The sequence below is a fragment of the Maylandia zebra genome, linkage group LG3 (assembly GCF_041146795.1).
Source record: "Maylandia zebra isolate NMK-2024a linkage group LG3, Mzebra_GT3a, whole genome shotgun sequence".
Classification (NCBI taxonomy): domain Eukaryota; kingdom Metazoa; phylum Chordata; class Actinopteri; order Cichliformes; family Cichlidae; genus Maylandia; species Maylandia zebra.
In genome coordinates this window covers 51452512-51479835 of record NC_135169.1, presented here as the reverse complement: position 1 = coordinate 51479835, position 27324 = coordinate 51452512, and the positions used below count along the sequence as shown (strand labels likewise).

General features: G+C 57.3%; 16 non-coding genes across 16 annotated transcripts; all 16 read right to left on the bottom strand.

Moving 5' to 3' along the window:
- Positions 1 to 3: 3 nt before the first annotated feature.
- On the bottom strand, positions 4 to 122 carry LOC143417930 (5S ribosomal RNA). The gene has a single exon (XR_013098078.1). It is a non-coding gene; the product is annotated as a 5S ribosomal RNA (ribosomal RNA).
- Positions 123 to 1219: 1097 nt separating this feature from the next.
- On the bottom strand, positions 1220 to 1338 carry LOC143417693 (5S ribosomal RNA). The gene has a single exon (XR_013097841.1). It is a non-coding gene; the product is annotated as a 5S ribosomal RNA (ribosomal RNA).
- An 859-nt stretch (positions 1339 to 2197) lies between these two features.
- On the bottom strand, positions 2198 to 2316 carry LOC143417666 (5S ribosomal RNA). The gene has a single exon (XR_013097813.1). It is a non-coding gene; the product is annotated as a 5S ribosomal RNA (ribosomal RNA).
- Positions 2317 to 4085: 1769 nt separating this feature from the next.
- On the bottom strand, positions 4086 to 4204 carry LOC143417682 (5S ribosomal RNA). The gene has a single exon (XR_013097830.1). It is a non-coding gene; the product is annotated as a 5S ribosomal RNA (ribosomal RNA).
- An 859-nt stretch (positions 4205 to 5063) lies between these two features.
- LOC143417665 (5S ribosomal RNA) lies at positions 5064 to 5182 on the bottom strand. The gene has a single exon (XR_013097812.1). It is a non-coding gene; the product is annotated as a 5S ribosomal RNA (ribosomal RNA).
- A 1610-nt stretch (positions 5183 to 6792) lies between these two features.
- LOC143417185 (5S ribosomal RNA) lies at positions 6793 to 6911 on the bottom strand. Its single transcript, XR_013097402.1, has one exon. It is a non-coding gene; the product is annotated as a 5S ribosomal RNA (ribosomal RNA).
- Positions 6912 to 8046: 1135 nt separating this feature from the next.
- On the bottom strand, positions 8047 to 8165 carry LOC143417679 (5S ribosomal RNA). Its single transcript, XR_013097827.1, has one exon. It is a non-coding gene; the product is annotated as a 5S ribosomal RNA (ribosomal RNA).
- An 859-nt stretch (positions 8166 to 9024) lies between these two features.
- Positions 9025 to 9143, bottom strand: LOC143417901 (5S ribosomal RNA). The gene has a single exon (XR_013098049.1). It is a non-coding gene; the product is annotated as a 5S ribosomal RNA (ribosomal RNA).
- A 1327-nt stretch (positions 9144 to 10470) lies between these two features.
- LOC143417266 (5S ribosomal RNA) lies at positions 10471 to 10589 on the bottom strand. Its single transcript, XR_013097485.1, has one exon. It is a non-coding gene; the product is annotated as a 5S ribosomal RNA (ribosomal RNA).
- Positions 10590 to 14363: 3774 nt separating this feature from the next.
- LOC143417962 (5S ribosomal RNA) lies at positions 14364 to 14482 on the bottom strand. The gene has a single exon (XR_013098110.1). It is a non-coding gene; the product is annotated as a 5S ribosomal RNA (ribosomal RNA).
- Positions 14483 to 18847: 4365 nt separating this feature from the next.
- LOC143417664 (5S ribosomal RNA) lies at positions 18848 to 18966 on the bottom strand. The gene has a single exon (XR_013097810.1). It is a non-coding gene; the product is annotated as a 5S ribosomal RNA (ribosomal RNA).
- A 1412-nt stretch (positions 18967 to 20378) lies between these two features.
- LOC143417961 (5S ribosomal RNA) lies at positions 20379 to 20497 on the bottom strand. Its single transcript, XR_013098109.1, has one exon. It is a non-coding gene; the product is annotated as a 5S ribosomal RNA (ribosomal RNA).
- A 1483-nt stretch (positions 20498 to 21980) lies between these two features.
- Positions 21981 to 22099, bottom strand: LOC143417663 (5S ribosomal RNA). The gene has a single exon (XR_013097809.1). It is a non-coding gene; the product is annotated as a 5S ribosomal RNA (ribosomal RNA).
- Positions 22100 to 23195: 1096 nt separating this feature from the next.
- On the bottom strand, positions 23196 to 23314 carry LOC143417449 (5S ribosomal RNA). The gene has a single exon (XR_013097670.1). It is a non-coding gene; the product is annotated as a 5S ribosomal RNA (ribosomal RNA).
- Positions 23315 to 25386: 2072 nt separating this feature from the next.
- Positions 25387 to 25505, bottom strand: LOC143417397 (5S ribosomal RNA). Its single transcript, XR_013097618.1, has one exon. It is a non-coding gene; the product is annotated as a 5S ribosomal RNA (ribosomal RNA).
- A 1212-nt stretch (positions 25506 to 26717) lies between these two features.
- On the bottom strand, positions 26718 to 26836 carry LOC143417432 (5S ribosomal RNA). The gene has a single exon (XR_013097653.1). It is a non-coding gene; the product is annotated as a 5S ribosomal RNA (ribosomal RNA).
- Between the last annotated feature and the right edge of the window lie 488 nt (positions 26837 to 27324).

Here is a 27324-nt window from a genome sequence, read left to right as displayed (position 1 = left end):
AAAGGCTTACAGCACCAGGTATTCCCAGGTAGTCTCCCATCCAAGTACAAACCAAGCCCAGCCCTGCTTAGCTTCCGAGATCAGACGAGGTCGGGCGTGCTCAGGGTGGTATGGCCGTAAGCTGCTGGCCCCAGCACAATGTCTCAATTTATGGATTCAACTGATTAGGTGGCAAGTACCTGAAGTTACGAAGACAATCCTTTAACCATACCTGCATGTTTGCATAATACCCTAACCCAAAGGCTCAGTTTAGCATTTATCTAACAGCACAGGCCATGGATTGTTGAAGATGGCCTCAGGAACCAGCACAGGGCCTGGTGTGTTGTACATGGCCACAGCTAGCAGCACAGGGCCTGGTTTGGTGAAGATGGCCTCGGCCAGAAGCGCAGGGCCTGGTGTGATGTGAGTGGCCTGAGCAAGAGCCACAGGCCCTGGTGTGGTGTAAGTGGCCTCAGCCAGAAGCCACAGGCACTGGTGTGGTGTAAGTGGCCTCAGCCAGCAGCCACAGGCCCTGGTGTGGTGTAAGTGGCCTCAGCCAGCAGCCACAGGCCCTGGTGTGGTGTAAGTGGCCTCAGCCAGCAGCCACAGGCCCTGGTGTGGTGTAAGTGGCCTCAGCCAGAGCCACAGGCCCTGGTGTGGTGTAAGTGGCCTCAGCCAGTGCCACAGGCCCTGGTGTGGTGTAAGTGGCCTGAGCAAGAGCTACAGACCCTGGTGTGGTGTAATTGGCCTCAATAGCAACTAAGGCCCTGGTGTGGTGTAGGTGGCCTCAGCCAGCAGCCACAGGCCCTGGTGTGGTGTAAGTGGCCTCAGCCAGCAGCCACAGGCCCTGGTGTGGTGTAAGTGGCTTGAGCAAGAGCCACAGACCCTGGTGTGGTGTAATTGGCCTCAATAGCAACTAAGGCCCTGGTGTGGTGTAGGTGGCCTCAGCCAGCAGCCACAGGCCCTGGTGTGGTGTAAGTGGCCTCAGCCAGCAGCCACAGGCCCTGGTGTGGTGTAAGTGGCCTCAGCCAGCAGCCACAGGCCCTGATGTGGTGTAAGTGGCCCCAGCCGGTCACTCAGGCCCTGGTGTGGTGTAGGTGGCATCAGCTAGCAGCACAAGACATTGGAAAACAGCCAAAAGCAATGTCGTTAATGTGCCCTCATTAATGGGCAGCTGCTTTTGGTCTTTTAATACACCCCTTCTCTGGATCAAAAGCGGTTCAGTGACATGAAAATGAAATGCTTACAGCACCAGGTATTCCCAGGCGGTCTCCCATCCAAGTACTAACCAAGCCCAGCCCTGCTTAGCTTCCGAGATCAGACGAGGTCGGGCGTGCTCAGGGTGGTATGGCCGTAAGCTGCTGGCCCCAGCACAATGTCTCAATTTATGGATTCAACTGATTAGGTGGCAAGTACCTGAAGTTACGAAGACAATCCTTTAACCATACCTGCATTTTTGCATAATACCCTAACCCAAAGGCTCAGTTTAGCATTTATCTAACAGCACAGGCCCTGGATTGTTGAAGATGGCCTCAGGAACCAGCACAGGGCCTGGTGTGTTGTACATGGCCACAGCAAGCAGCACAGGGCCAGGTTTGGTGAAGATGGCCTCGGCCAGAAGCACAGGGTCTGGTGTGATATGAGTGGCCTGAGCAAGAGCCACAGGCCCTGGTGTGGTGTAAGTGGCCTCAGCCAGAAGCCACAGGCCCTGGTGTGGTGTAGGTGGCCTCAGCCAGCAGCCACAGGCCCTTGTGTGGTGTAAGTGGCCTCAGCCAGCAGCCACAGGCCCTGGTGTGGTGTAAGTGGCCTCAGCCAGCAGCCACAGGCCCTGGTGTGGTGTAATTGGCCTCAATAGCAACTAAGGCCCTGGTGTGGTGTAAGTGGCCTGAGCAAGAGTCACAGACCCTGGTGTGGTGTAATTGGCCTCAATAGCAACTAAGGCCCTGGTGTTGTGTATGTGGCCTCAGCCAGCAGCCACAGGCCCTGGTGTGGTGTAAGTGGCCTCAGCCAGAGCCACAGGCCCTGATGTGGTGTAAGTGGCCCCAGCCGGTCACTCAGGCCCTGGTGTGGTGTAGGTGGCATCAGCTAGCAGCACAAGACATTGGAAAACAGCCAAAAGCAATGTCGTTAATGTGCCCTCATTAATGGGCAGCTGCTTTTGGTCTTTTAATACACCCCTTCTCTGGATCAAAAGTGGTTCAATGACATGAAAATGAAAGGCTTACAGCACCAGGTATTCCCAGGCAGTCTCCCATCCAAGTACTAACCAAGCCCAGCCCTGCTTAGCTTCCGAGATCAGACGAGGTCGGGCGTGCTCAGGGTGGTATGGCCGTAAGCTGCTGGCCCCAGCACAATGTCTCAATTTATGGATTCAACTGATTAGGTGGCAAGTACCTGAAGTTACGAAGACAATCCTTTAACCATACCTGCATGTTTGCATAATACCCTAACCCAAAGGCTCAGTTTAGCATTTATCTAACAGCACAGGCCCTGGATTGTTGAAGATGGCCTCAGGAACCAGCACAGGGCCTGGTGTGTTGTACATGGCCACAGCTAGCAGCACAGGGCCTGGTGTGATGTGAGTGGCCTGAGCCAGAAGCCACAGGCACTGGTGTGGTGTAAGTGGCCTCAGCCAGCAGCCACAGGCCCTGGTGTGGTGTAAGTGGCCTCAGCCAGCAGCCACAGGCCCTGGTGTGGTGTAAGTGGCCTCAGCCAGCAGCCACAGGCCCTGGTGTGGTGTAAGTGGCCTCAGCCAGCAACCACAGGCCCTGGTGTGGTGTAAGTGGCCTCAGCCAGCAGCCACAGGCCCTGGTGTGGTGTAAGTGGCCTCAGCCAGAGCCACAGGCCCTGGTGTAGTGTAAGTGGCCTCAGCCAGTGCCACAGGCCCTGGTGTGGTGTAAGTGGCCTGAGCAAGAGCCACAGACCCTGGTGTGGTGTAATTGGCCTCAATAGCAACTAATGCCCTGGTGTGGTGTAGGTGGCCTCAGCCAGCAGCCACAGGCCCTGGTGTGGTGTAAGTGGCCTCAGCCAGTGCCACAGGCCCTGGTGTGGTGTAAGGGGCCTCAATAGCAACTAATGCCCTGGTGTGGTGTAAGTGGCCTCAGCCAGCAGCCACAGGCACTGGTGTGGTGTAAGTGCCCTCAGCCAGCAGCCACAGGCCCTGGTGTGGTGTAAGTGGCCTCAGCCAGCAGCCACAGGCCCTGGTGTGGTGTAAGTGGCCTCAGCCAGCAGCACAGGCCCTGGTGTGGTGTAAGTGGCCTGAGCAAGAGCCACAGGCCCTGGTGTGGTGTAAGTGGCCTCAGCCAGAAGCCACAGGCACTGGTGTGGTGTAAGTGCCCTCAGCCAGCAGCCACAGGCCCTGGTGTGGTGTAAGTGACCTCAGCCAGCAGCCACAGGCCCTGGTGTGGTGTAAGTGGCCTCAGCCAGCAGCCACAGGCCCTGGTGTGGTGTAAGTGGCCTCAGCCAGTGCCACAGGCCCTGGTGTGGTGTAAGTGGCCTGAGCAAGAGTCACAGACCCTGGTGTGGTGTAATTGGCCTCAATAGCAACTAATGCCCTGGTGTGGTGTAGGTGGCCTCAGCCAGCAGCCACAGGCCCTGGTGCGGTGTAAGTGGCCTCAATAGCAACTAAGGCCCTGGTGTGGTGTAGGTGGCCTCAGCCAGCAGCCACAGGCCCTGGTGTGGTGTAAGTGGCCTCAGCCAGCAGCCACAGGCCCTGGTGTGGTGTAAGTGGCCTCAGCCAGCAGCCACAGGCCCTGGTGTGGTGTAATTGGCCTCAATAGCAACTAAGGCCCTGGTGTGGTGTAGGTGGCCTCAGCCAGCAGCCACAGGCCCTGGTGTGGTGTAAGTGGCCTCAGCCAGCAGCCACAGGCCCTGGTGTGGTGTAAGTGGCCTCAGCCAGCAGCCACAGGCCCTGATGTGGTGTAAGTGGCCCCAGCCGGTCACTCAGGCCCTGGTGTGGTGTAGGTGGCATCAGCTAGCAGCACAAGACATTGGAAAACAGCCAAAAGCAATGTCGTTAATGTGCCCTCATTAATGGGCAGCTGCTTTTGGTCTTTTAATACACCCCTTCTCTGGATCAAAAGCGGTTCAGTGACATGAAAATGAAATGCTTACAGCACCAGGTATTCCCAGGCGGTCTCCCATCCAAGTACTAACCAAGCCCAGCCCTGCTTAGCTTCCGAGATCAGACGAGGTCGGGCGTGCTCAGGGTGGTATGGCCGTAAGCTGCTGGCCCCAGCACAATGTCTCAATTTATGGATTCAACTGATTAGGTGGCAAGTACCTGAAGTTACGAAGACAATCCTTTAACCATACCTGCATTTTTGCATAATACCCTAACCCAAAGGCTCAGTTTAGCATTTATCTAACAGCACAGGCCCTGGATTGTTGAAGATGGCCTCAGGAACCAGCACAGGGCCTGGTGTGTTGTACATGGCCACAGCAAGCAGCACAGGGCCAGGTTTGGTGAAGATGGCCTCGGCCAGAAGCACAGGGTCTGGTGTGATATGAGTGGCCTGAGCAAGAGCCACAGGCCCTGGTGTGGTGTAAGTGGCCTCAGCCAGAAGCCACAGGCCCTGGTGTGGTGTAGGTGGCCTCAGCCAGCAGCCACAGGCCCTTGTGTGGTGTAAGTGGCCTCAGCCAGCAGCCACAGGCCCTGGTGTGGTGTAAGTGGCCTCAGCCAGCAGCCACAGGCCCTGGTGTGGTGTAATTGGCCTCAATAGCAACTAAGGCCCTGGTGTGGTGTAAGTGGCCTGAGCAAGAGTCACAGACCCTGGTGTGGTGTAATTGGCCTCAATAGCAACTAAGGCCCTGGTGTTGTGTATGTGGCCTCAGCCAGCAGCCACAGGCCCTGGTGTGGTGTAAGTGGCCTCAGCCAGAGCCACAGGCCCTGATGTGGTGTAAGTGGCCCCAGCCGGTCACTCAGGCCCTGGTGTGGTGTAGGTGGCATCAGCTAGCAGCACAAGACATTGGAAAACAGCCAAAAGCAATGTCGTTAATGTGCCCTCATTAATGGGCAGCTGCTTTTGGTCTTTTAATACACCCCTTCTCTGGATCAAAAGTGGTTCAATGACATGAAAATGAAAGGCTTACAGCACCAGGTATTCCCAGGCAGTCTCCCATCCAAGTACTAACCAAGCCCAGCCCTGCTTAGCTTCCGAGATCAGACGAGGTCGGGCGTGCTCAGGGTGGTATGGCCGTAAGCTGCTGGCCCCAGCACAATGTCTCAATTTATGGATTCAACTGATTAGGTGGCAAGTACCTGAAGTTACGAAGACAATCCTTTAACCATACCTGCATGTTTGCATAATACCCTAACCCAAAGGCTCAGTTTAGCATTTATCTAACAGCACAGGCCCTGGATTGTTGAAGATGGCCTCAGGAACCAGCACAGGGCCTGGTGTGTTGTACATGGCCACAGCTAGCAGCACAGGGCCTGGTGTGATGTGAGTGGCCTGAGCCAGAAGCCACAGGCACTGGTGTGGTGTAAGTGGCCTCAGCCAGCAGCCACAGGCCCTGGTGTGGTGTAAGTGGCCTCAGCCAGCAGCCACAGGCCCTGGTGTGGTGTAAGTGGCCTCAGCCAGCAGCCACAGGCCCTGGTGTGGTGTAAGTGGCCTCAGCCAGCAACCACAGGCCCTGGTGTGGTGTAAGTGGCCTCAGCCAGCAGCCACAGGCCCTGGTGTGGTGTAAGTGGCCTCAGCCAGAGCCACAGGCCCTGGTGTAGTGTAAGTGGCCTCAGCCAGTGCCACAGGCCCTGGTGTGGTGTAATTGGCCTCAATAGCAACTAATGCCCTGGTGTGGTGTAGGTGGCCTCAGCCAGCAGCCACAGGCCCTGGTGTGGTGTAAGTGGCCTCAGCCAGTGCCACAGGCCCTGGTGTGGTGTAAGGGGCCTCAATAGCAACTAATGCCCTGGTGTGGTGTAAGTGGCCTCAGCCAGCAGCCACAGGCACTGGTGTGGTGTAAGTGCCCTCAGCCAGCAGCCACAGGCCCTGGTGTGGTGTAAGTGGCCTCAGCCAGCAGCCACAGGCCCTGGTGTGGTGTAAGTGGCCTCAGCAAGCAGCACAGGCCCTGGTGTGGTGTAAGTGGCCTGAGCAAGAGCCACAGGCCCTGGTGTGGTGTAAGTGGCCTCAGCCAGAAGCCACAGGCACTGGTGTGGTGTAAGTGCCCTCAGCCAGCAGCCACAGGCCCTGGTGTGGTGTAAGTGACCTCAGCCAGCAGCCACAGGCCCTGGTGTGGTGTAAGTGGCCTCAGCCAGCAGCCACAGGCCCTGGTGTGGTGTAAGTGGCCTCAGCCAGTGCCACAGGCCCTGGTGTGGTGTAAGTGGCCTGAGCAAGAGTCACAGACCCTGGTGTGGTGTAATTGGCCTCAATAGCAACTAATGCCCTGGTGTGGTGTAGGTGGCCTCAGCCAGCAGCCACAGGCCCTGGTGCGGTGTAAGTGGCCTCAGCCAGTGCCACAGGCCCTGGTGTGGTGTAAGTGGCCTGAGCAAGAGCCACAGACCCTGGTGTGGTGTAATTGGCCTCAATAGCAACTAATGCCCTGGTGTGGTGTAAGTGGCCTCAGCCAGCAGCCACAGGCCCTGGTGTGGTGTAAGTGGCCTCAGCCAGCAGCCACAGGCCCTGATGTGGTGTAAGTGGCCCCAGCCGGTCACTCAGGCCCTGGTGTGGTGTAGGTGGCATCAGCTAGCAGCACAAGACATTGTAAAACAGCCAAAAGCAATGTCGTTAATGTGCCATCATTAATGGGCAGCTGCTTTTGGTCTTTTAATACACCCCTTCTCTGGATCAAAAGCGGTTCAATGACATGAAAATGAAAGGCTTACAGCACCAGGTATTCCCAGGTAGTCTCCCATCCAAGTACTAACCAAGCCCAGCCCTGCTTAGCTTCCGAGATCAGACGAGGTCGGGCGTGCTCAGGGTGGTATGGCCGTAAGCTGCTGGCCCCAGCACAATGTCTCAATTTATGGATTCAACTGATTAGGTGGCAAGTACCTGAAGTTACGAAGACAATCCTTTAACCATACCTGCATGTTTGCATAATACCCTAACCCAAAGGCTCAGTTTAGCATTTATCTAACAGCACAGGCCATGGATTGTTGAAGATGGCCTCAGGAACCAGCACAGGGCCTGGTGTGTTGTACATGGCCACAGCTAGCAGCACAGGGCCTGGTTTGGTGAAGATGGCCTCGGCCAGAAGCGCAGGGCCTGGTGTGATGTGAGTGGCCTGAGCAAGAGCCACAGGCCCTGGTGTGGTGTAAGTGGCCTCAGCCAGAAGCCACAGGCCCTGGTGTGGTGTAAGTGGCCTCAGCCAGCAGCCACAGGCCCTGGTGTGGTGTAAGTGGCCTCAGCCAGCAGCCACAGGCCCTGGTGTGGTGTAAGTGGCCTCAGCCAGCAGCCACAGGCCCTGGTGTGGTGTAAGTGGCCTCAGCCAGAGCCACAGGCCCTGGTGTGGTGTAAGTGGCCTCAGCCAGTGCCACAGGCCCTGGTGTGGTGTAAGTGGCCTGAGCAAGAGCCAAAGACCCTGGTGTGGTGTAATTGGCCTCAATAGCAACTAATGCCCTGGTGTGGTGTAGGTGGCCTCAGCCAGCAGCCACAGGCCCTGGTGTGGTGTAAGTGGCCTCAATAGCAACTAATGCCCTGGTGTGGTGTAAGTGGCCTCAGCCAGCAGCCACAGGCCCTGGTGTGGTGTAAGTGGCTTGAGCAAGAGCCACAGACCCTGGTGTGGTGTAATTGGCCTCAATAGCAACTAAGGCCCTGGTGTGGTGTAGGTGGCCTCAGCCAGCAGCCACAGGCCCTGGTGTGGTGTAAGTGGCCTCAGCCAGCAGCCACAGGCCCTGGTGTGGTGTAAGTGGCCTCAGCCAGCAGCCACAGGCCCTGATGTGGTGTAAGTGGCCCCAGCCGGTCACTCAGGCCCTGGTGTGGTGTAGGTGGCATCAGCTAGCAGCACAAGACATTGGAAAACAGCCAAAAGCAATGTCGTTAATGTGCCCTCATTAATGGGCAGCTGCTTTTGGTCTTTTAATACACCCCTTCTCTGGATCAAAAGCGGTTCAGTGACATGAAAATGAAATGCTTACAGCACCAGGTATTCCCAGGCGGTCTCCCATCCAAGTACTAACCAAGCCCAGCCCTGCTTAGCTTCCGAGATCAGACGAGGTCGGGCGTGCTCAGGGTGGTATGGCCGTAAGCTGCTGGCCCCAGCACAATGTCTCAATTTATGGATTCAACTGATTAGGTGGCAAGTACCTGAAGTTACGAAGACAATCCTTTAACCATACCTGCATTTTTGCATAATACCCTAACCCAAAGGCTCAGTTTAGCATTTATCTAACAGCACAGGCCCTGGATTGTTGAAGATGGCCTCAGGAACCAGCACAGGGCCTGGTGTGTTGTACATGGCCACAGCAAGCAGCACAGGGCCAGGTTTGGTGAAGATGGCCTCGGCCAGAAGCACAGGGTCTGGTGTGATATGAGTGGCCTGAGCAAGAGCCACAGGCCCTGGTGTGGTGTAAGTGGCCTCAGCCAGAAGCCACAGGCCCTGGTGTGGTGTAGGTGGCCTCAGCCAGCAGCCACAGGCCCTTGTGTGGTGTAAGTGGCCTCAGCCAGCAGCCACAGGCCCTGGTGTGGTGTAAGTGGCCTCAGCCAGCAGCCACAGGCCCTGGTGTGGTGTAATTGGCCTCAATAGCAACTAAGGCCCTGGTGTGGTGTAAGTGGCCTGAGCAAGAGTCACAGACCCTGGTGTGGTGTAATTGGCCTCAATAGCAACTAAGGCCCTGGTGTTGTGTATGTGGCCTCAGCCAGCAGCCACAGGCCCTGGTGTGGTGTAAGTGGCCTCAGCCAGAGCCACAGGCCCTGATGTGGTGTAAGTCGCCCCAGCCGGTCACTCAGGCCCTGGTGTGGTGTAGGTGGCATCAGCTAGCAGCACAAGACATTGGAAAACAGCCAAAAGCAATGTCGTTAATGTGCCCTCATTAATGGGCAGCTGCTTTTGGTCTTTTAATACACCCCTTCTCTGGATCAAAAGTGGTTCAATGACATGAAAATGAAAGGCTTACAGCACCAGGTATTCCCAGGCAGTCTCCCATCCAAGTACTAACCAAGCCCAGCCCTGCTTAGCTTCCGAGCTCAGACGAGGTCGGGCGTGCTCAGGGTGGTATGGCCGTAAGCTGCTGGCCCCAGCACAATGTCTCAATTTATGGATTCAACTGATTAGGTGGCAAGTACCTGAAGTTACGAAGACAATCCTATAACCATACCTGCATGTTTGCATAATACCCTAACCCAAAGGCTCAGTTTAGCATTTATCCAACAGCACAGGCCCTGGATTGTTGAAGATGGCCTCAGGAACCAGCACAGGGCCTGGTGTGTTGTACATGGCCACAGCTAGCAGCACAGGGCCTGGTTGGGTGAAGATGGCCTCGGCCAGAAGCACAGGCCCTGGTGTGATATGAGTGGCCTGAGCAAGAGCCACAGGCCCTGGTGTGGTGTAGGTGGCCTCAGCCAGCAGCCACAGGCCCTTGTGTGGGGTAAGTGGCCTCAATAGCAACTAAGGCCCTGGTGTGGTGTAAGTGGCCTCAGCCAGCAGCCACAGGCCCTGGTGTGGTGTAAGTGGCCTCAATAGCAACTAAGGCCCTGGTGTGGTGTAAGTAGCCTCAGCCAGCAGCCACAGGCCTTGGTGTGGTGTAAGTCGCCTCATCCAGCAGCCACAGGCCCTGGTGTGGTGTAATTGGCCTCAATAGCAACTAAGGCCCTGGTGTGGTGTATGTGGCCTCAGCCAGCAGCCACAGGCCCTGGTGTGGTGTAAGTGGCCTCAGAAGCAAATAAGGCCGTGGTGTGGTGTAAGTGGCCTCAGCCAGTGCCACAGGCCCTGGTGTGGCGTAAGTGGCCTGAGCAAGAGCCACAGACCCTGGTGTGGTGTAATTGGCCTCAATAGCAACTAATGTCCTGGTGTGGTGTAGGTGGCCTCAGCCAGCAGCCACAGGCCCTGGTGTGGTGTAAGTGGCCTCAGCCAGTGCCACAGGCCCTGGTGTGGTGTAATTGGCCTCAATAGCAACTAATGCCCTGGTGTGGTGTAAGTGGCCTGAGCAAGAGCCACAGGCCCTGGTGTGGTGTAACTGGCCTGAGCAAGAGCCACAGGCCCTGGTGTGGTGTAAGTGGTCTCAGCCAGCAGCCACAGGCCCTGGTGTGGTGTAAGTGGCCTCAGCCAGCAGCCACAGGCCCTGGTGTGGTGTAAGGGGCCTCAGCCAGCAGCCACAGGCCTTGGTGTGGTGTAAGTCGCCTCAGCCAGAGCCACAGGCCCTGATGTGGTGTAAGTGGCCCCAGCCGGTCACTCAGGCCCTGGTGTGGTGTAGGTGGCATCAGCTAGCAGCACAAGAAAGTGGAAAACAGCCAAAAGCAGTGTCGTTAATGTGCCCTCATTAATGGGCAGCTGCTTTTGGTCTTTTAATACACCCCTTCTCTGGATCAAAAGCGGTTCAATGACATGAAGATGAAAGGCTTACAGCACCAGGTATTCCCAGGCAGTCTTCCATCCAAGTACTAACCAAGCCCAGCCCTGCTTAGCTTCCGAGATCAGACGAGGTCGGGCGTGCTCAGGGTGGTATGGCCGTAAGCTGCTGGCCCCAGCACAATGTCTCAATTTATGGATTCAACTGATTAGGTGGCAAGTACCTGAAGTTACGAAGACAATCCTATAACCATACCTGCATGTTTGCATAATACCCTAACCCAAAGGCTCAGTTTGGCATTTATCTAACAGCACAGGCCCTGGATTGTTGAAGATGGCCTCTGGAACCAGCACAGGGCCTGGTGTGTTGTATATGGCCACAGCAAGTAGCACAGGGCCAGGTTTGGTGAAGATGGCCTCGGCCAGAAGCACAGGGTCTGGTGTGATATGAGTGGCCTGAGCAAGAGCCACAGGCCCTGGTGTGGTGTAAGTGGCCTCAGCCAGCAGCCACAGGCCCTGGTGTGGTGTAGGTGGCCTCAGCCAGCAGCCACAGGCCCTTGTGTGGTGTAAGTGGCCTCAGCCAGCAGCCACAGGCCCTGGTGTGGTGTAAGTGGCCTCAGCCAGTGCCACAGGCCCTGGTGTGGTGTAATTGGCCTCAATAGCAACTAAGGCCCTGGTGTTGTGTATGTGGCCTCAGCCAGCAGCCACAGGCCCTGGTGTGGTGTAAGTGGCCTCAGAAGCAAATAAGGCCCTGGTGTGGTGTAAGTGGCCTCAATAGCAACTAAGGCCCTGGTGTGGTGTAAGTGGCCTCAGCCAGAAGCACAGGGCCTGGTGTGTTGTACATGGCCACAGCAAGCAGCACTGGGCCAGGTTTGGTGAAGATGGCCTTGGCCAGAAGCACAGGGCCTGGTGTGATATGAGTGGCTTGAGCAAGAGCCACAGGCCCTGGTGTGGTGTAAGTGGCCTAAGCAAGAGCCACAGGCCCTGGTGTGGTGTAAGTGGTCTCAGCCAGCAGCCACAGGCCCTGGTGTGGTGTAGGTGGCCTCAGCCAGCAGCCACAGGCCCTTGTGTGGTGTAAGTGGCCTCAGCCAGCAGCCACAGGCCCTGGTGTGGTGTAAGTGGCCTGAGCAAGAGCCACAGGCCCTGGTGTGGTGTAATTGGCCTCAATAGCAACTAAGGCCCTGGTGTGGTGTATGTGGCCTCAGCCAGCAGCCACAGGCCCTGGTGTGGTGTAAGTGGCCTCAGAAGCAAATAAGGCCGTGGTGTGGTGTATGTGGCCTCAGCCAGCAGCCACAGGCCCTGGTGTGGTGTAGGTGGCCTCAGCCAGCAGCCACAGGCCCTTGTGTGGTGTAAGTGGCCTCAGCCAGCAGCCACAGGCCCTGGTGTGGTGTAAGTGGCCTGAGCAAGAGCCACAGGCCCTGGTGTGGTGTAATTGGCCTCAATAGCAACTAAGGCCCTGGTGTGGTGTATGTGGCCTGAGCCAGCAGCCACAGGCCGTGGTGTGGTGTAAGTGGCCTCAGAAGCAAATAAGGCCGTGGTGTGGTGTATGTGGCCTCAGCCAGCAGCCACAGGCCCTGGTGTGGTGTAAGTGGCCTCAATAGCAACTAAGGCCCTGGTGTGGTGTAAGTGGCCTCAGCCAGCAGCCACAGGCCCTGGTGTGGTGTAAGTGGCCTCAGAAGCAAATAAGGCCCTGGTGTGGTGTAAGTGGCCTCAATAGCAACTAAGGCCCTGGTGTGGTGTAGGTGGCCTCAGCCAGCAGCCACAGGCCCTGGTGTGGTGTAAGTGTCCTGAGCAAGAGCCACAGACCCTGGTGTGGTGTAATTGGCCTCAATAGCAACTAAGGCCCTGGTGTGGTGTAAGTGGCCTCAGCCAGCAGCCAGAGGCCCTGGTGTGGTGTAAGTGGCCTCAGAAGCAAATAAGGCCCTGGTGTGGTGTAAGTGGCCTCAATAGCAACTAAGGCCCTGGTGTGGTGTAGGTGGCCTCAGCCAGCAGCCACAGGCCCTGGTGTGGTGTAAGTGGCCTCAGCCAGCAGCCACAGACCCTGGTGTGGTGTAGGTGGCCTCAGCCAGCAGCCACAGGCCCTTGTGTGGTGTAAGTGGCCTCAGCCAGCAGCCACAGGCCCTGGTGTGGTGTAAGTGGCCTCAGCCAGTGCCACAGGCCCTGGTGTGGTGTAATTGGCCTCAGCCAGCAGCAACAGGCCCTGGTGTGGTGTAATTGGCCACAATAGCAACTAAGGCCCTGGTGTGGTGTATGTGGCCTCAGCCAGCAGCCACAGGCCCTGGTGTGGTGTAAGTGGCCTCAGCCAGCAGCACAGGGTCTTGTGTCTTGTACATGGCCACAGCAAGCAGCACTGGGCCAGGTTTGGTGAAGATGGCCTTGGCCAGAAGCACAGGGTCTGGTGTGATTTGAGTGGCCTGAGCAAGAGCCACAGGCCCTGGTGTGGTGTAAGTGGCCTCAGCCAGCAGCCACAGGCCCTGGTGTGGTGTAAGTGGCCTCAGCCAGCAGCCACAGGCCCTGGTGTGGTGTAAGTGGCCTCAGCCAGCAGCCACAAGAGCCACAGGCCCTGGTGTGGTGTAAGTGGCCTCAGCCAGAAGCCACAGGCACTGGTGTGGTGTAAGTGACCTCAGCCAGCAGCCACAGGCCCTGGTGTGGTGTAAGTGGCCTCAGCCAGCAGCCACAGGCCCTGGTGTGGTGTAAGTGGCCTCAGCCAGCAGCCACAGGCCCTGGTGTGGTGTAAGTGGCCTCAGCCAGTGCCACATGCCCTGGTGTGGTGTAAGTGGCCTGAGCAAGAGTCAGAGACCCTGGTGTGGTGTAATTGGCCTCAATAGCAACTAATGCCCTGGTGTGGTGTAGGTGGCCTCAGCCAGCAGCCACAGGCCCTGGTGTGGTGTAAGTGGCCTCAGCCAGCAGCCACAGGCCCTGGTGTGGTGTAAGTGGCCTGAGCAAGAGCCACAGACCCTGGTGTGGTGTAATTGGCCTCAATAGCAACTAATGCCCTGGTGTGGTGTAAGTGGCCTCAGCCAGCAGCCACAGGCCCTGGTGTGGTGTAAGTGGCCTCAGCCAGCAGCCACAGGCCCTGGTGTGGTGTAAGTGGCCTGAGCAAGAGCCACAGACCCTGGTGTGGTGTAATTGGCCTCAATAGCAACTAATGCCCTGGTGTGGTGTAGGTGGCCTGAGCAAGAGCCACAGACCCTGGTGTGGTGTAAGTGGCCTCAGCCAGCAGCCACAGGCCCTGGTGTGGTGTAGGTGGCCTCAGCCAGCAGCCACAGGCCCTTGTGTGGTGTAAGTGGCCTCAGCCAGCAGCCACAGAACCTGGTGTGGTGTAAGTGGCCTCAGCCAGCACCCACAGGCCCTGGTGTGGTGTAAGTGGCCTCAGCCAGCAGCCACAGGCCCTGGTGTGGTGTAAGTGGCCTGAGCAAGAGCCACAGACCCTGGTGTGGTGTAATTGGCCTCAATAGCAACTAAGGCCCTGGTGTGTTGTACATGGCCACAGCAAGCAGCACTGGGCCAGGTTTGGTGAAGATGGCCTTGGCCAGAAGCACAGGGTCTGGTGTGATATGAGTGGCCTGAGCAAGAGCCACAGGCCCTGGTGTGGTGTAAGTGGCCTCAGCCAGCAGCCACAGGCCCTGGTGTGGTGTAGGTGGCCTCAGCCAGCAGCCACAGGCCCTTGTGTGGTGTAAGTGGCCTCAGCCAGCAGCCAAAGGCCCTGGTGTGGTGTAAGTGGCCTCAGCCAGAGCCACAGGCCCTGATGTGGTGTAAGTGGCCCCAGCCGGTCACTCAGGCCCTGAAGTGGTGTAGGTGGCATCAGCTAGCAGCACAAGACATTGGAAAACAGCCAAAAGCAATGTCGTTAATGTGCCCTCATTAATGGGCAGCTGCTTTTGGTCTTTTAATACACCCCTTCTCTGGATCAAAAGCGGTTCAATGACATGAAAAAGAAAGGCTTACAGCACCAGGTATTCCAAGGAAGTCTCCCATCCAAGTACTAACCAAGCCCAGCCCTGCTTAGCTTCCGAGATCAGACGAGGTCGGGCGTGCTCAGGGTGGTATGGCCGTAAGCTGCTGGCCCGAGCACAATGTCTCAATTTATGGATTCAAGTGATTAGGTGGCAAGTACCTGAAGTTACGAAGACAATCCTATAACCATACCTGCATGTTTGCATAATACCCTAACCCAAAGGCTCAGTTTAGCATTTATTCAACAGCACAGGCCCTGGATTGTTGAAGATGGCCTCAGGAACCAGAACAGGGCCTGGTGTGTTGTACATGGCCACAGCTAGCAGCACAGGGCCTGGTTTGGTGAAGATGGCCTCGGCCAGAAGCACAGGCCCTGGTGTGATATGAGTGGCCTGAGCAAGAGCCACAGGCCCTGGTGTGGTGTAATTGGCCTCAATAGCAACTAAGGCCCTGGTGTGGTGTAAGTGGCCTCAGCCAGAGCCACAGGCCCTGGTGTGGTGCAAGTGGCCTCAGAAGAAAATAAGGCCGTGGTGTGGTGTAAGTGGCCTCAGCCAGAGCCACAGGCCATGGTGTGGTGTAAGTGGCCTCAGCCAGAGCCACAGGCCCTGGTGTGGTGTAAGTGGCCTCAGCCAGTGCCACAGGCCCTGGTGTGGTGTAAGTGGCCTGAGCAAGAGCCACAGACCCTGGTGTGGTGTAATTGGCCTCAATAGCAACTAATGCCCTGGTGTGGTGTAAGTGGCCTCAGCCAGCAGCCACAGGCCCTGGTGTGGTGTAAGTGGCCTGAGCAAGAGCCACAGACCCTGGTGTGGGGTAATTGGCCTCAATAGCAACTAAGGCCCTGGTGTGGTGTAGGTGGCCTCAGCCAGCAGCCACAGGCCCTGGTGTGGTGTAAGTGGCCTCAGCCAGCAGCCACAGGCCCTGGTGTGGTGTAAGTGGCCTCAGAAGCAAATAAGGCCGTGGTGTGGTGTATGTGGCCTCAGCCAGCAGCCACAGGCCCTGGTGTGGTGTAAGTGGCCTCAATAGCAACTAAGGCCCTGGTGTGGTGTAAGTGGCCTCAGCCAGCAGCCACAGGCCTTGGTGTGGTGTAAGTCGCCTCATCCAGCAGCCACAGGCCCTGGTGTGGTGTAAGTGGCCTCAGCCAGAGCCACAGGCCCTGGTGTGGTGTAATTGGCCTCAATAGCAACTAATGCCCTGGAGTGGTGTAAGTGGCCTCAGCCAGCAGCCACAGGCCCTGGTGTGGTGTAAGTGGCCTCAGCCAGCAGCCACAGGCCCTGGTGTGGTGTAAGTGGCCTCAGCCAGCAGCCGGTCACTCAGGCCCTGGTGTGGTGTAGGTGGCCTCAGCCAGCAGCCACAGGCCTTGGTGTGGTGTAAGTCGCCTCATCCAGCAAATACAGGCCCTGGTGTGGTGTAAGTGGCCTCAGCCAGTGCCAGAGGCCCTGGTGTGGTGTAATTGGCCTCAATAGCAACTAATGCCCTGGTGTGGTGTAGGTGGCCTCAGCCAGCAGCCACAGGCCCTGGTGTGGTGTAAGTGGCCTCAATAGCAACTAATGCCCTGATGTGGTGTAAGTGGCCTCAGCCAGCAGCCACAGGCCCTGGTGTGGTGTAAGTGGCCTGACCAAGAGCCACAGACCCTGGTGTGGTGTATTTGGCCTCAATAGCAACTAAGGCCCTGGTGTGGTGTAGGTGGCCTCAGCCAGCAGCCACAGGCCCTGGTGTGGTGTAAGTGGCCTCAGCCAGCAGCCACAGACCCTGGTGTGGTGTAAGTGGCCTCAGCCAGCAGCCACAGGCCCTGATGTGGTGTAAGTGGCCTCAGCCAGTGCCACAGGCCCTGGTGTGGTGTAATTGGCCTCAATAGCAACTAAGGCCCTGGTGTGGTGTATGTGGCCTCAGCCAGCAGCCACAGGCCCTGGTGTGGTGTAAGTGGCCTCAGAAGCAAATAAGGCCGTGGTGTGGTGTAAGTGGCCTCAGCCAGAGCCACAGGCCCTGGTGTGGTGTAAGTGGCCTCAATAGCAAGTAAGGCCCTGGTGTGGTGTAAGTGGCCTCAGCCAGAGCCACAGGCCCTGGTGTGGTGTAAGTGGCCTCAGCCAGTGCCACAGGCCCTGGTGTGGTGTAAGTGGCCTGAGCAAGAGCCACAGACCCTGGTGTGGTGTAATTGGCCTCAATAGCAACTAATGCCCTGGTGTGGTGTAAGTGGCCTCAGCCAGCAGCCACAGGCCCTGGTGTGGTGTAAGTGGCCTGAGCAAGAGCCACAGACCCTGGTGTGGTGTAATTGGCCTCAATAGCAACTAAGGCCCTGGTGTGGTGTAGGTGGCCTCAGCCAGCAGCCACAGGCCCTGGTGTGGTGTAAGTGGCCTCAGTCAGAAGCCACAGTCACTGGTGTGGTGTAAGTGGCCTCAGCCAGAAGCCACAGGCCCTGGTGTGGTGTAGGTGGCCTCAGCCAGCAGCCACAGGCCCTTGTGTGGTGTAAGTGGCCTCAGCCAGCAGCCACAGGCCCTGGTGTGGTGTAAGTGGCCTGAGCAAGAGCCACAGGCCCTGGTGTGGTGTAATTGGCCTCAATAGCAACTAAGGCCCTGGTGTGGTGTATGTGGCCTCAGCCAGCAGCCACAGGCCCTGGTGTGGTGTAAGTGGCCTCAGAAGCAAATAAGGCCGTGGTGTGGTGTATGTGGCCTCAGCCAGCAGCCACAGGCCCTGGTGTGGTGTAGGTGGCCTCAGCCAGCAGCCACAGGCCCTTGTGTGGTGTAAGTGGCCTCAGCCAGCAGCCACAGGCCCTGGTGTGGTGTAAGTGGCCTGAGCAAGAGCCACAGGCCCTGGTGTGGTGTAATTGGCCTCAATAGCAACTAAGGCCCTGGTGTGGTGTATGTGGCCTGAGCCAGCAGCCACAGGCCGTGGTGTGGTGTAAGTGGCCTCAGAAGCAAATAAGGCCGTGATGTGGTGTATGTGGCCTCAGCCAGCAGCCACAGGCCCTGGTGTGGTGTAAGTGGCCTCAATAGCAACTAAGGCCCTGGTGTGGTGTAAGTGGCCTCAGCCAGCAGCCACAGGCCCTGGTGTGGTGTAAGTGGCCTCAGAAGCAAATAAGGCCCTGGTGTGGTGTAAGTGGCCTCAATAGCAACTAAGGCCCTGGTGTGGTGTAGGTGGCCTCAGCCAGCAGCCACAGGCCCTGGTGTGGTGTAAGTGGCCTCAGCCAGCAGCCACAGACCCTGGTGTGGTGTAGGTGGCCTCAGCCAGCAGCCACAGGCCCTTGTGTGGTGTAAGTGGCCTCAGCCAGCAGCCACAGGCCCTGGTGTGGTGTAAGTGGCCTCAGCCAGTGCCACAGGCCCTGGTGTGGTGTAATTGGCCTCAGCCAGCAGCAACAGGCCCTGGTGTGGTGTAATTGGCCACAATAGCAACTAAGGCCCTGGTGTGGTGTATGTGGCCTCAGCCAGCAGCCACAGGCCCTGGTGTGGTGTAAGTGGCCTCAGCCAGCAGCACAGGGTCTTGTGTCTTGTACATGGCCACAGCAAGCAGCACTGGGCCAGGTTTGGTGAAGATGGCCTTGGCCAGAAGCACAGGGTCTGGTGTGATTTGAGTGGCCTGAGCAAGAGCCACAGGCCCTGGTGTGGTGTAAGTGGCCTCAGCCAGCAGCCACAGGCCCTGGTGTGGTGTAAGTGGCCTCAGCCAGCAGCCACAGGCCCTGGTGTGGTGTAAGTGGCCTCAGCCAGCAGCCACAGGCCCTGGTGTGGTGTAAGTGGCCTCAGCCAGCAGCCACAAGAGCCACAGGCCCTGGTGTGGTGTAAGTGGCCTCAGCCAGAAGCCACAGGCACTGGTGTGGTGTAAGTGACCTCAGCCAGCAGCCACAGGCCCTGGTGTGGTGTAAGTGGCCTCAGCCAGCAGCCACAGGCCCTGGTGTGGTGTAAGTGGCCTCAGCCAGCAGCCACAGGCCCTGGTGTGGTGTAAGTGGCCTCAGCCAGTGCCACATGCCCTGGTGTGGTGTAAGTGGCCTGAGCAAGAGTCAGAGACCCTGGTGTGGTGTAATTGGCCTCAATAGCAACTAATGCCCTGGTGTGGTGTAGGTGGCCTCAGCCAGCAGCCACAGGCCCTGGTGTGGTGTAAGTGGCCTCAGCCAGCAGCCACAGGCCCTGGTGTGGTGTAAGTGGCCTGAGCAAGAGCCACAGACCCTGGTGTGGTGTAATTGGCCTCAATAGCAACTAATGCCCTGGTGTGGTGTAAGTGGCCTCAGCCAGCAGCCACAGGCCCTGGTGTGGTGTAAGTGGCCTCAGCCAGCAGCCACAGGCCCTGATGTGGTGTAAGTGGCCCCAGCCGGTCACTCAGGCCCTGGTGTGGTGTAGGTGGCATCAGCTAGCAGCACAAGACATTGGAAAACAGCCAAAAGCAATGTCGTTAATGTGCCCTCATTAATGGGCAGCTGCTTTTGGTCTTTTAATACACCCCTTCTCTGGATCAAAAGCGGTTCAATGACATGAAAATAAAAGGCTTACAGCACCAGGTATTCCCAGGCAGTCTCCCATCCAAGTACTAACCAAGCCCAGCCCTGCTTAGCTTCCGAGATCAGACGAGGTCGGGCGTGCTCAGGGTGGTATGGCCGTAAGCTGCTGGCCCCAGCACAATGTCTCAATTTATGGATTCAAGTGATTAGGTGGCAAGTACCTGAAGTTACGAAGACAATCCTTTAACCATACCTGCATGTTTGCATAATACCCTAACCCAAAGGCTCAGTTTAGCATTTATCTAACAGCACAGGCCCTGGATTGTTGAAGATGGCCTCAGGAACCAGCACAGGGCCTGGTGTGTTGTACATGGCCACAGCTAGCAGCACAGGGCCTGGTTTGGTGAAGATGGCCTCGGCCAGAAGCGCAGGGCCTGGTGTGATGTGAGTGGCCTGAGCAAGAGCCACAGGCCCTGGTGTGGTGTAAGTGGCCTCAGCCAGAAGCCACAGGCACTGGTGTGGTGTAAGTGGCCTCAGCCAGCAGCCACAGGCCCTGGTGTGGTGTAAGTGGCCTCAGCCAGCAGCCACAGGCCCTGGTGTGGTGTAAGTGGCCTCAGCCAGCAGCCACAGGCCCTGGTGTGGTGTAAGTGGCCTCAGCCAGAGCCACAGGCCCTGGTGTGGTGTAAGTGGCCTCAGCCAGTGCCACAGGCCCTGGTGTGGTGTAAGTGGCCTGAGCAAGAGCCACAGACCCTGGTGTGGTGTAATTGGCCTCAATAGCAACTAATGCCCTGGTGTGGTGTAGGTGGCCTGAGCAAGAGCCACAGACCCTGGTGTGGTGTAAGTGGCCTCAGCCAGCAGCCACAGGCCCTGGTGTGGTGTAGGTGGCCTCAGCCAGCAGCCACAGGCCCTTGTGTGGTGTAAGTGGCCTCAGCCAGCAGCCACAGAACCTGGTGTGGTGTAAGTGGCCTCAGCCAGCACCCACAGGCCCTGGTGTGGTGTAAGTGGCCTCAGCCAGCAGCCACAGGCCCTGGTGTGGTGTAAGTGGCCTGAGCAAGAGCCACAGACCCTGGTGTGGTGTAATTGGCCTCAATAGCAACTAAGGCCCTGGTGTGTTGTACATGGCCACAGCAAGCAGCACTGGGCCAGGTTTGGTGAAGATGGCCTTGGCCAGAAGCACAGGGTCTGGTGTGATATGAGTGGCCTGAGCAAGAGCCACAGGCCCTGGTGTGGTGTAAGTGGCCTCAGCCAGCAGCCACAGGCCCTGGTGTGGTGTAGGTGGCCTCAGCCAGCAGCCACAGGCCCTTGTGTGGTGTAAGTGGCCTCAGCCAGCAGCCAAAGGCCCTGGTGTGGTGTAAGTGGCCTCAGCCAGAGCCACAGGCCCTGATGTGGTGTAAGTGGCCCCAGCCGGTCACTCAGGCCCTGAAGTGGTGTAGGTGGCATCAGCTAGCAGCACAAGACATTGGAAAACAGCCAAAAGCAATGTCGTTAATGTGCCCTCATTAATGGGCAGCTGCTTTTGGTCTTTTAATACACCCCTTCTCTGGATCAAAAGCGGTTCAATGACATGAAAAAGAAAGGCTTACAGCACCAGGTATTCCAAGGAAGTCTCCCATCCAAGTACTAACCAAGCCCAGCCCTGCTTAGCTTCCGAGATCAGACGAGGTCGGGCGTGCTCAGGGTGGTATGGCCGTAAGCTGCTGGCCCGAGCACAATGTCTCAATTTATGGATTCAAGTGATTAGGTGGCAAGTACCTGAAGTTACGAAGACAATCCTATAACCATACCTGCATGTTTGCATAATACCCTAACCCAAAGGCTCAGTTTAGCATTTATTCAACAGCACAGGCCCTGGATTGTTGAAGATGGCCTCAGGAACCAGAACAGGGCCTGGTGTGTTGTACATGGCCACAGCTAGCAGCACAGGGCCTGGTTTGGTGAAGATGGCCTCGGCCAGAAGCACAGGCCCTGGTGTGATATGAGTGGCCTGAGCAAGAGCCACAGGCCCTGGTGTGGTGTAATTGGCCTCAATAGCAACTAAGGCCCTGGTGTGGTGTAAGTGGCCTCAGCCAGAGCCACAGGCCCTGGTGTGGTGCAAGTGGCCTCAGAAGAAAATAAGGCCGTGGTGTGGTGTAAGTGGCCTCAGCCAGAGCCACAGGCCATGGTGTGGTGTAAGTGGCCTCAGCCAGAGCCACAGGCCCTGGTGTGGTGTAAGTGGCCTCAGCCAGTGCCACAGGCCCTGGTGTGGTGTAAGTGGCCTGAGCAAGAGCCACAGACCCTGGTGTGGTGTAATTGGCCTCAATAGCAACTAATGCCCTGGTGTGGTGTAAGTGGCCTCAGCCAGCAGCAACAGGCCCTGGTGTGGTGTAAGTGGCCTGAGCAAGAGCCACAGACCCTGGTGTGGGGTAATTGGCCTCAATAGCAACTAAGGCCCTGGTGTGGTGTAGGTGGCCTCAGCCAGCAGCCACAGGCCCTGGTGTGGTGTAAGTGGCCTCAGCCAGCAGCCACAGGCCCTGGTGTGGTGTAAGTGGCCTCAGAAGCAAATAAGGCCGTGGTGTGGTGTATGTGGCCTCAGCCAGCAGCCACAGGCCCTGGTGTGGTGTAAGTGGCCTCAATAGCAACTAAGGCCCTGGTGTGGTGTAAGTGGCCTCAGCCAGCAGCCACAGGCCTTGGTGTGGTGTAAGTCGCCTCATCCAGCAGCCACAGGCCCTGGTGTGGTGTAAGTGGCCTCAGCCAGAGCCACAGGCCCTGGTGTGGTGTAATTGGCCTCAATAGCAACTAATGCCCTGGAGTGGTGTAAGTGGCCTCAGCCAGCAGCCACAGGCCCTGGTGTGGTGTAAGTGGCCTCAGCCAGCAGCCACAGGCCCTGATGTGGTGTAAGTGGCCGCAGCCGGTCACTCAGGCCCTGGTGTGGTGTAGGTGGCCTCAGCCAGCAGCCACAGGCCTTGGTGTGGTGTAAGTCGCCTCATCCAGCAAATACAGGCCCTGGTGTGGTGTAAGTGGCCCCAGCCGGTCACTCAGGCCCTGGTGTGGTGTAGGTGGCATCAGCTAGCAGCACAAGACATTGGAAAACAGCCAAAAGCAGTGTCGTTAATGTGCCCTCATTAATGGGCAGCTGCTTTTGGTCTTTTAATACACCCCTTCTCTGGATCAAAAGCAGTTCAATGACATGAAAATGAAAGGCTTACAGCACCAGGTATTCCCAGGCAGTCTCCCATCCAAGTACTAACCAAGCCCAGCCCTGCTTAGCTTCCGAGATCAGACGAGGTCGGGCGTGCTCAGGGTGGTATGGCCGTAAGCTGCTGGCCCCAGCACAATGTCTCAATTTATGGATTCAAGTGATTAGGTGGCAAGTACCTGAAGTTACGAAGACAATCCTATAACCATAACTGCATGTTTGCATAATACCCTAACCCAAAGGCTCAGTTTGGCATTTATCCAACAGCACAGGCCCTGGATTGTTGAAGATGGCCTCTGGAACCAGCACAGGGCCTGGTGTGTTGTACATGGCCACAGCTAGCAGCACAGGGCCTGGTTGGGTGAAGATGGCCTCGGCCAGAAGCACAGGGTCTGGTGTGATATGAGTGGCCTGAGCCAGAGCCACAGGCCCTGGTGTGGTGTAAGTGGCCTCAGCCAGCAGCCACAGGCCCTGGTGTGGTGTAAGTGGCCTCAGCCAGCAGCCACAGGCCCTGGTGTGGTGTAAGTGGCCTCAGCCAGTGCCACAGGCCCTGGTGTGGTGTAAGTGGCCTCAGCCAGCAGCCACAGGCCCTGGTGTGGTGTAAGTGGCCTCAGCCAGAGCCACAGGCCCTGGTGTGGTGTAAGTGGCCTCAGCCAGCAGCCACAGGCCCTTATGTGGTGTACATGGCCACAGCCAGCAGCCACAGGCCCTGGTGTGGTGTAAGTGGCCTCAATAGCAACTAAGGCCCTGGTGTGGTGTAAGTGGCCTCAGCCAGTGCCAGAGGCCCTGGTGTGGTGTAATTGGCCTCAATAGCAACTAATGCCCTGGTGTGGTGTAAGTGGCCTCAGCCAGCAGCCACAGGCCCTGATGTGGTGTAAGTGGCCGCAGCCGGTCACTCAGGCCCTGGTGTGGTGTAGGTGGCCTCAGCCAGCAGCCACAGGCCTTGGTGTGGTGTAAGTCGCCTCATCCAGCAGCCACAGGCCCTGGTGTGGTGTAAGTGGCCTCAGCCAGAGCCACAGGCCCTGATGTGGTGTAAGTGGCCCCAGCCGGTCACTCAGGCCCTGGTGTGGTGTAGGTGGCATCAGCTAGCAGCACAAGACATTGGAAAACAGCCAAAAGCAGTGTCGTTAATGTGCCCTCATTAATGGGCAGCTGCTTTTGGTCTTTTAATACACCCCTTCTCTGGATCAAAAGCAGTTCAATGACATGAAAATGAAAGGCTTACAGCACCAGGTATTCCCAGGCAGTCTCCCATCCAAGTACTAACCAAGCCCAGCCCTGCTTAGCTTCCGAGATCAGACGAGGTCGGGGGTGCTCAGGGTGGTATGGGCGTAAGCTGCTGGCCCCAGCACAATGTCTCAATTTATGGATTCAAGTGATTAGGTGGCAAGTACCTGAAGTTACGAAGACAATCCTATAACCATAACTGCATGTTTGCATAATACCCTAACCCAAAGGCTCAGTTTGGCATTTATCCAACAGCACAGGCCCTGGATTGTTGAAGATGGCCTCTGGAACCAGCACAGGGCCTGGTGTGTTGTACATGGCCACAGCTAGCAGCACAGGGCCTGGTTGGGTGAAGATGGCCTCGGCCAGAAGCACAGGGTCTGGTGTGATATGAGTGGCCTGAGCCAGAGCCACAGGCCCTGGTGTGGTGTAAGTGGCCTCAGCCAGCAGCCACAGGCCCTGGTGTGGTGTAAGTGGCCTCAGCCAGCAGCCACAGGCCCTGGTGTGGTGTAAGTGGCCTCAGCCAGTGCCACAGGCCCTGGTGTGGTGTAAGTGGCCTGTGCAAGAGCCACAGACCCTGGTGTGGTGTAATTGGCCTCAATAGCAACTAATGCCCTGGTGTGGTGTAGGTGGCCTCAGCCAGCAGCCACAGGCCCTGGTGTGGTGTAAGTGGCCTCAATAGCAACTAATGCCCTGATGTGGTGTAAGTGGCCTCAGCCAGCAGCCACAGGCCCTGGTGTGGTGTAAGTGGCCTGACCAAGAGCCACAGACCCTGGTGTGGTGTATTTGGCCTCAATAGCAACTAAGGCCCTGGTGTGGTGTAGGTGGCCTCAGCCAGCAGCCACAGGCCCTGGTGTGGTGTAAGTGGCCTCAGCCAGCAGCCACAGACCCTGGTGTGGTGTAAGTGGCCTCAGCCAGCAGCCACAGGCCCTGATGTGGTGTAAGTGGCCTCAGCCAGTGCCACAGGCCCTGGTGTGGTGTAATTGGCCTCAATAGCAACTAAGGCCCTGGTGTGGTGTATGTGGCCTCAGCCAGCAGCCACAGGCCCTGGTGTGGTGTAAGTGGCCTCAGAAGCAAATAAGGCCGTGGTGTGGTGTAAGTGGCCTCAGCCAGCAGCCACAGGCCCTGATGTGGTGTAAGTGGCCTCAGCCAGTGCCACAGGCCCTGGTGTGGTGTAATTGGCCTCAATAGCAACTAAGGCCCTGGTGTGGTGTATGTGGCCTCAGCCAGCAGCCACAGGCCCTGGTGTGGTGTAAGTGGCCTCAGAAGCAAATAAGGCCCTGGTGTGGTGTAAGTGGCCTCAATAGCAAGTAAGGCCCTGGTGTGGTGTAAGTGGCCTCAGCCAGAGCCACAGGCCCTGGTGTGGTGTAAGTGGCCTCAGCCAGTGCCACAGGCCCTGGTGTGGTGTAAGTGGCCTGAGCAAGAGCCACAGACCCTGGTGTGGTGTAATTGGCCTCAATAGCAACTAATGCCCTGGTGTGGTGTAAGTGGCCTCAGCCAGCAGCCACAGGCCCTGGTGTGGTGTAAGTGGCCTGAGCAAGAGCCACAGACCCTGGTGTGGTGTAATTGGCCTCAATAGCAACTAAGGCCCTGGTGTGGTGTAGGTGGCCTCAGCCAGCAGCCACAGGCCCTGGTGTGGTGTAAGTGGCCTCAGTCAGAAGCCACAGTCACTGGTGTGGTGTAAGTGGCCTCAGCCAGAAGCCACAGGCCCTGGTGTGGTGTAGGTGGCCTCAGCCAGCAGCCACAGGCCCTTGTGTGGTGTAAGTGGCCTCAGCCAGCAGCCACAGGCCCTGGTGTGGTGTAAGTGGCCTCAGCCAGCAGCCACAGGCCCTGGTGTGGTGTAAGTGGCCTGAGCAAGAGCCACAGACCCTGGTGTGGTGTAATTGGCCTCAATAGCAACTAAGGCCCTGGTGTGGTGTAAGTGGCCTCAGCCAGCAGCCACAGGCCCTGGTGTGGTGTAAGTGGCCTCAGCCAGAGCCACAGGCCCTGATGTGGTGTAAGTGGCCCCAGCCGGTCACTCAGGCCCTGGTGTGGTGTAGGTGGCATCAGCTAGCAGCACAAGACATTGGAAAACAGCCAAAAGAAATGTCGTTAATGTGCCCTCATTAATGGGCAGCTGCTTTTGGTCTTTTAATACACCCCTTCTCTGGATCAAAAGCGGTTCAATGACATGAAAATGAAAGGCTTACAGCACCAGGTATTCCCAGGCAGTCTCCCATCCAAGTACTAACCAAGCCCAGCCCTGCTTAGCTTCCGACATCAGACGAGGTCGGGCGTGCTCAGGGTGGTATGGCCGTAAGCTGCTGGCCCCAGCACAATGTCTCAATTTATGGATTCAACTGATTAGGTGGCAAGTACCTGAAGTTACGAAGACAATCCTATAACCATACCTGCATGTTTGCATAATACCCTAACCCAAAGGCTCAGTTTGGCATTTATCTAACAGCACAGGCCCTGGATTGTTGAAGATGGCCTCTGGAACCAGCACAGGGCCTGGTGTGTTGTACATGGCCACAGCAAGCAGCACAGGGCCAGGTTTGGTGAAGATGGCCTCGGCCAGAAGCGCAGGGTCTGGTGTGATATGAGTGGCCTGAGCAAGAGCCACAGGCCCTGGTGTGGTGTAAGTGGCCTCAGCCAGCAGCCACAGGCCCTGGTGTGGTGTAAGTGGCCTCAGCCAGTGCCACAGGCCCTGGTGTGGTGTAATTGGCCTCAATAGGAACTAAGGCCCTGGTGTTGTGTATGTGGCCTCAGCCAGCAGCCACAGGCCCTGGTGTGGTGTAAGTGGCCTCAGAAGTAAATAAGGCCCTGGTGTGGTGTAAGTGGCCTCAGCCAGCAGCACAGGGCCTTGTGTCTTGTACATGGCCACAGCAAGCAGCACTGGGCCAGGTTTGGTGAAGATGGCCTTGGCCAGAAGCACAGGGTCTGGTGTGATATGAGTGGCCTGAGCAAGAGCCACAGGCCCTGGTGTGGTGTAAGTGGCCTCAGCCAGAAGCCACAGGCCCTGGTGTGGTGTAGGTGGCCTCAGCCAGCAGCCACAGGCCCTTGTGTGGTGTAAGTGGCCTCAGCCAGCAGCCACAGGCCCTGGTGTGGTGTAAGTGGCCTCAGCCAGCAGCCACAGGCCCTGGTGTGGTGTAAGTGGCCTCAGCCAGCAGCCACAGGCCCTGGTGTGGTGTAAGTGGCCTGAGCAAGAGCTACAGACCCTGGTGTGGTGTAATTGGCCTCAATAGCAACTAAGGCCCTGGTGTGGTGTAGGTGGCCTCAGCCAGCAGCAACAGGCCCTGGTGTGGTGTAAGTGGCCTCAGCCAGAGCCACAGGCCCTGATGTGGTGTAAGTGGCCCCAGCCGGTCACTCAGGCCCTGGTGTGGTGTAGGTGGCATCAGCTAGCAGCACAAGACATTGGAAAAGAGCCAAAAGCAATGTCGTTAATGTGCCCTCATTAATGGGCAGCTGCTTTTGGTCTTTTAATACACCCCTTCTCTGGATCAAAAGCGATTCAATGACATGAAAATGAAAGTCTTACAGCACCAGGTATTCCAAGGAAGTCTCCCATCCAAGTACTAACCAAGCCCAGCCCTGCTTAGCTTCCGAGATCAGACGAGGTCGGGCGTGCTCAGGGTGGTATGGCCGTAAGCTGCTGGCCCCAGCACAATGTCTCAATTTATGGATTCAAGTGATTAGGTGGCAAGTACCTGAAGTTACGAAGACAATCCTATAACCATACCTGCATGTTTGCATAATACCCTAACCCAAAGGCTCAGTTTAGCATTTATCCAACAGCACAGGCCCTGGATTGTTGAAGATGGCCTCAGGAACCAGAACAGGGCCTGGTGTGTTGTACATGGCCACAGCTAGCAGCACAGGGCCTGGTTTGGTGAAGATGGCCTCGGCCAGAAGCACAGGGTCTGGTGTGATATGAGTGGCCTGAGCCAGAGCCACAGGCCCTGGTGTGGTGTAAGTGGCCTCAGCCAGCAGCCACAGGCCCTGGTGTGGTGTAAGTGGCCTCAGCCAGCAGCCACAGGCCCTGGTGTGGTGTAAGTGGCCTCAGCCAGTGCCACAGGCCCTGGTGTGGTGTAATTGGCCTCAATAGCAACTAAGGCCCTGGTGTGGTGTATGTGGCCTC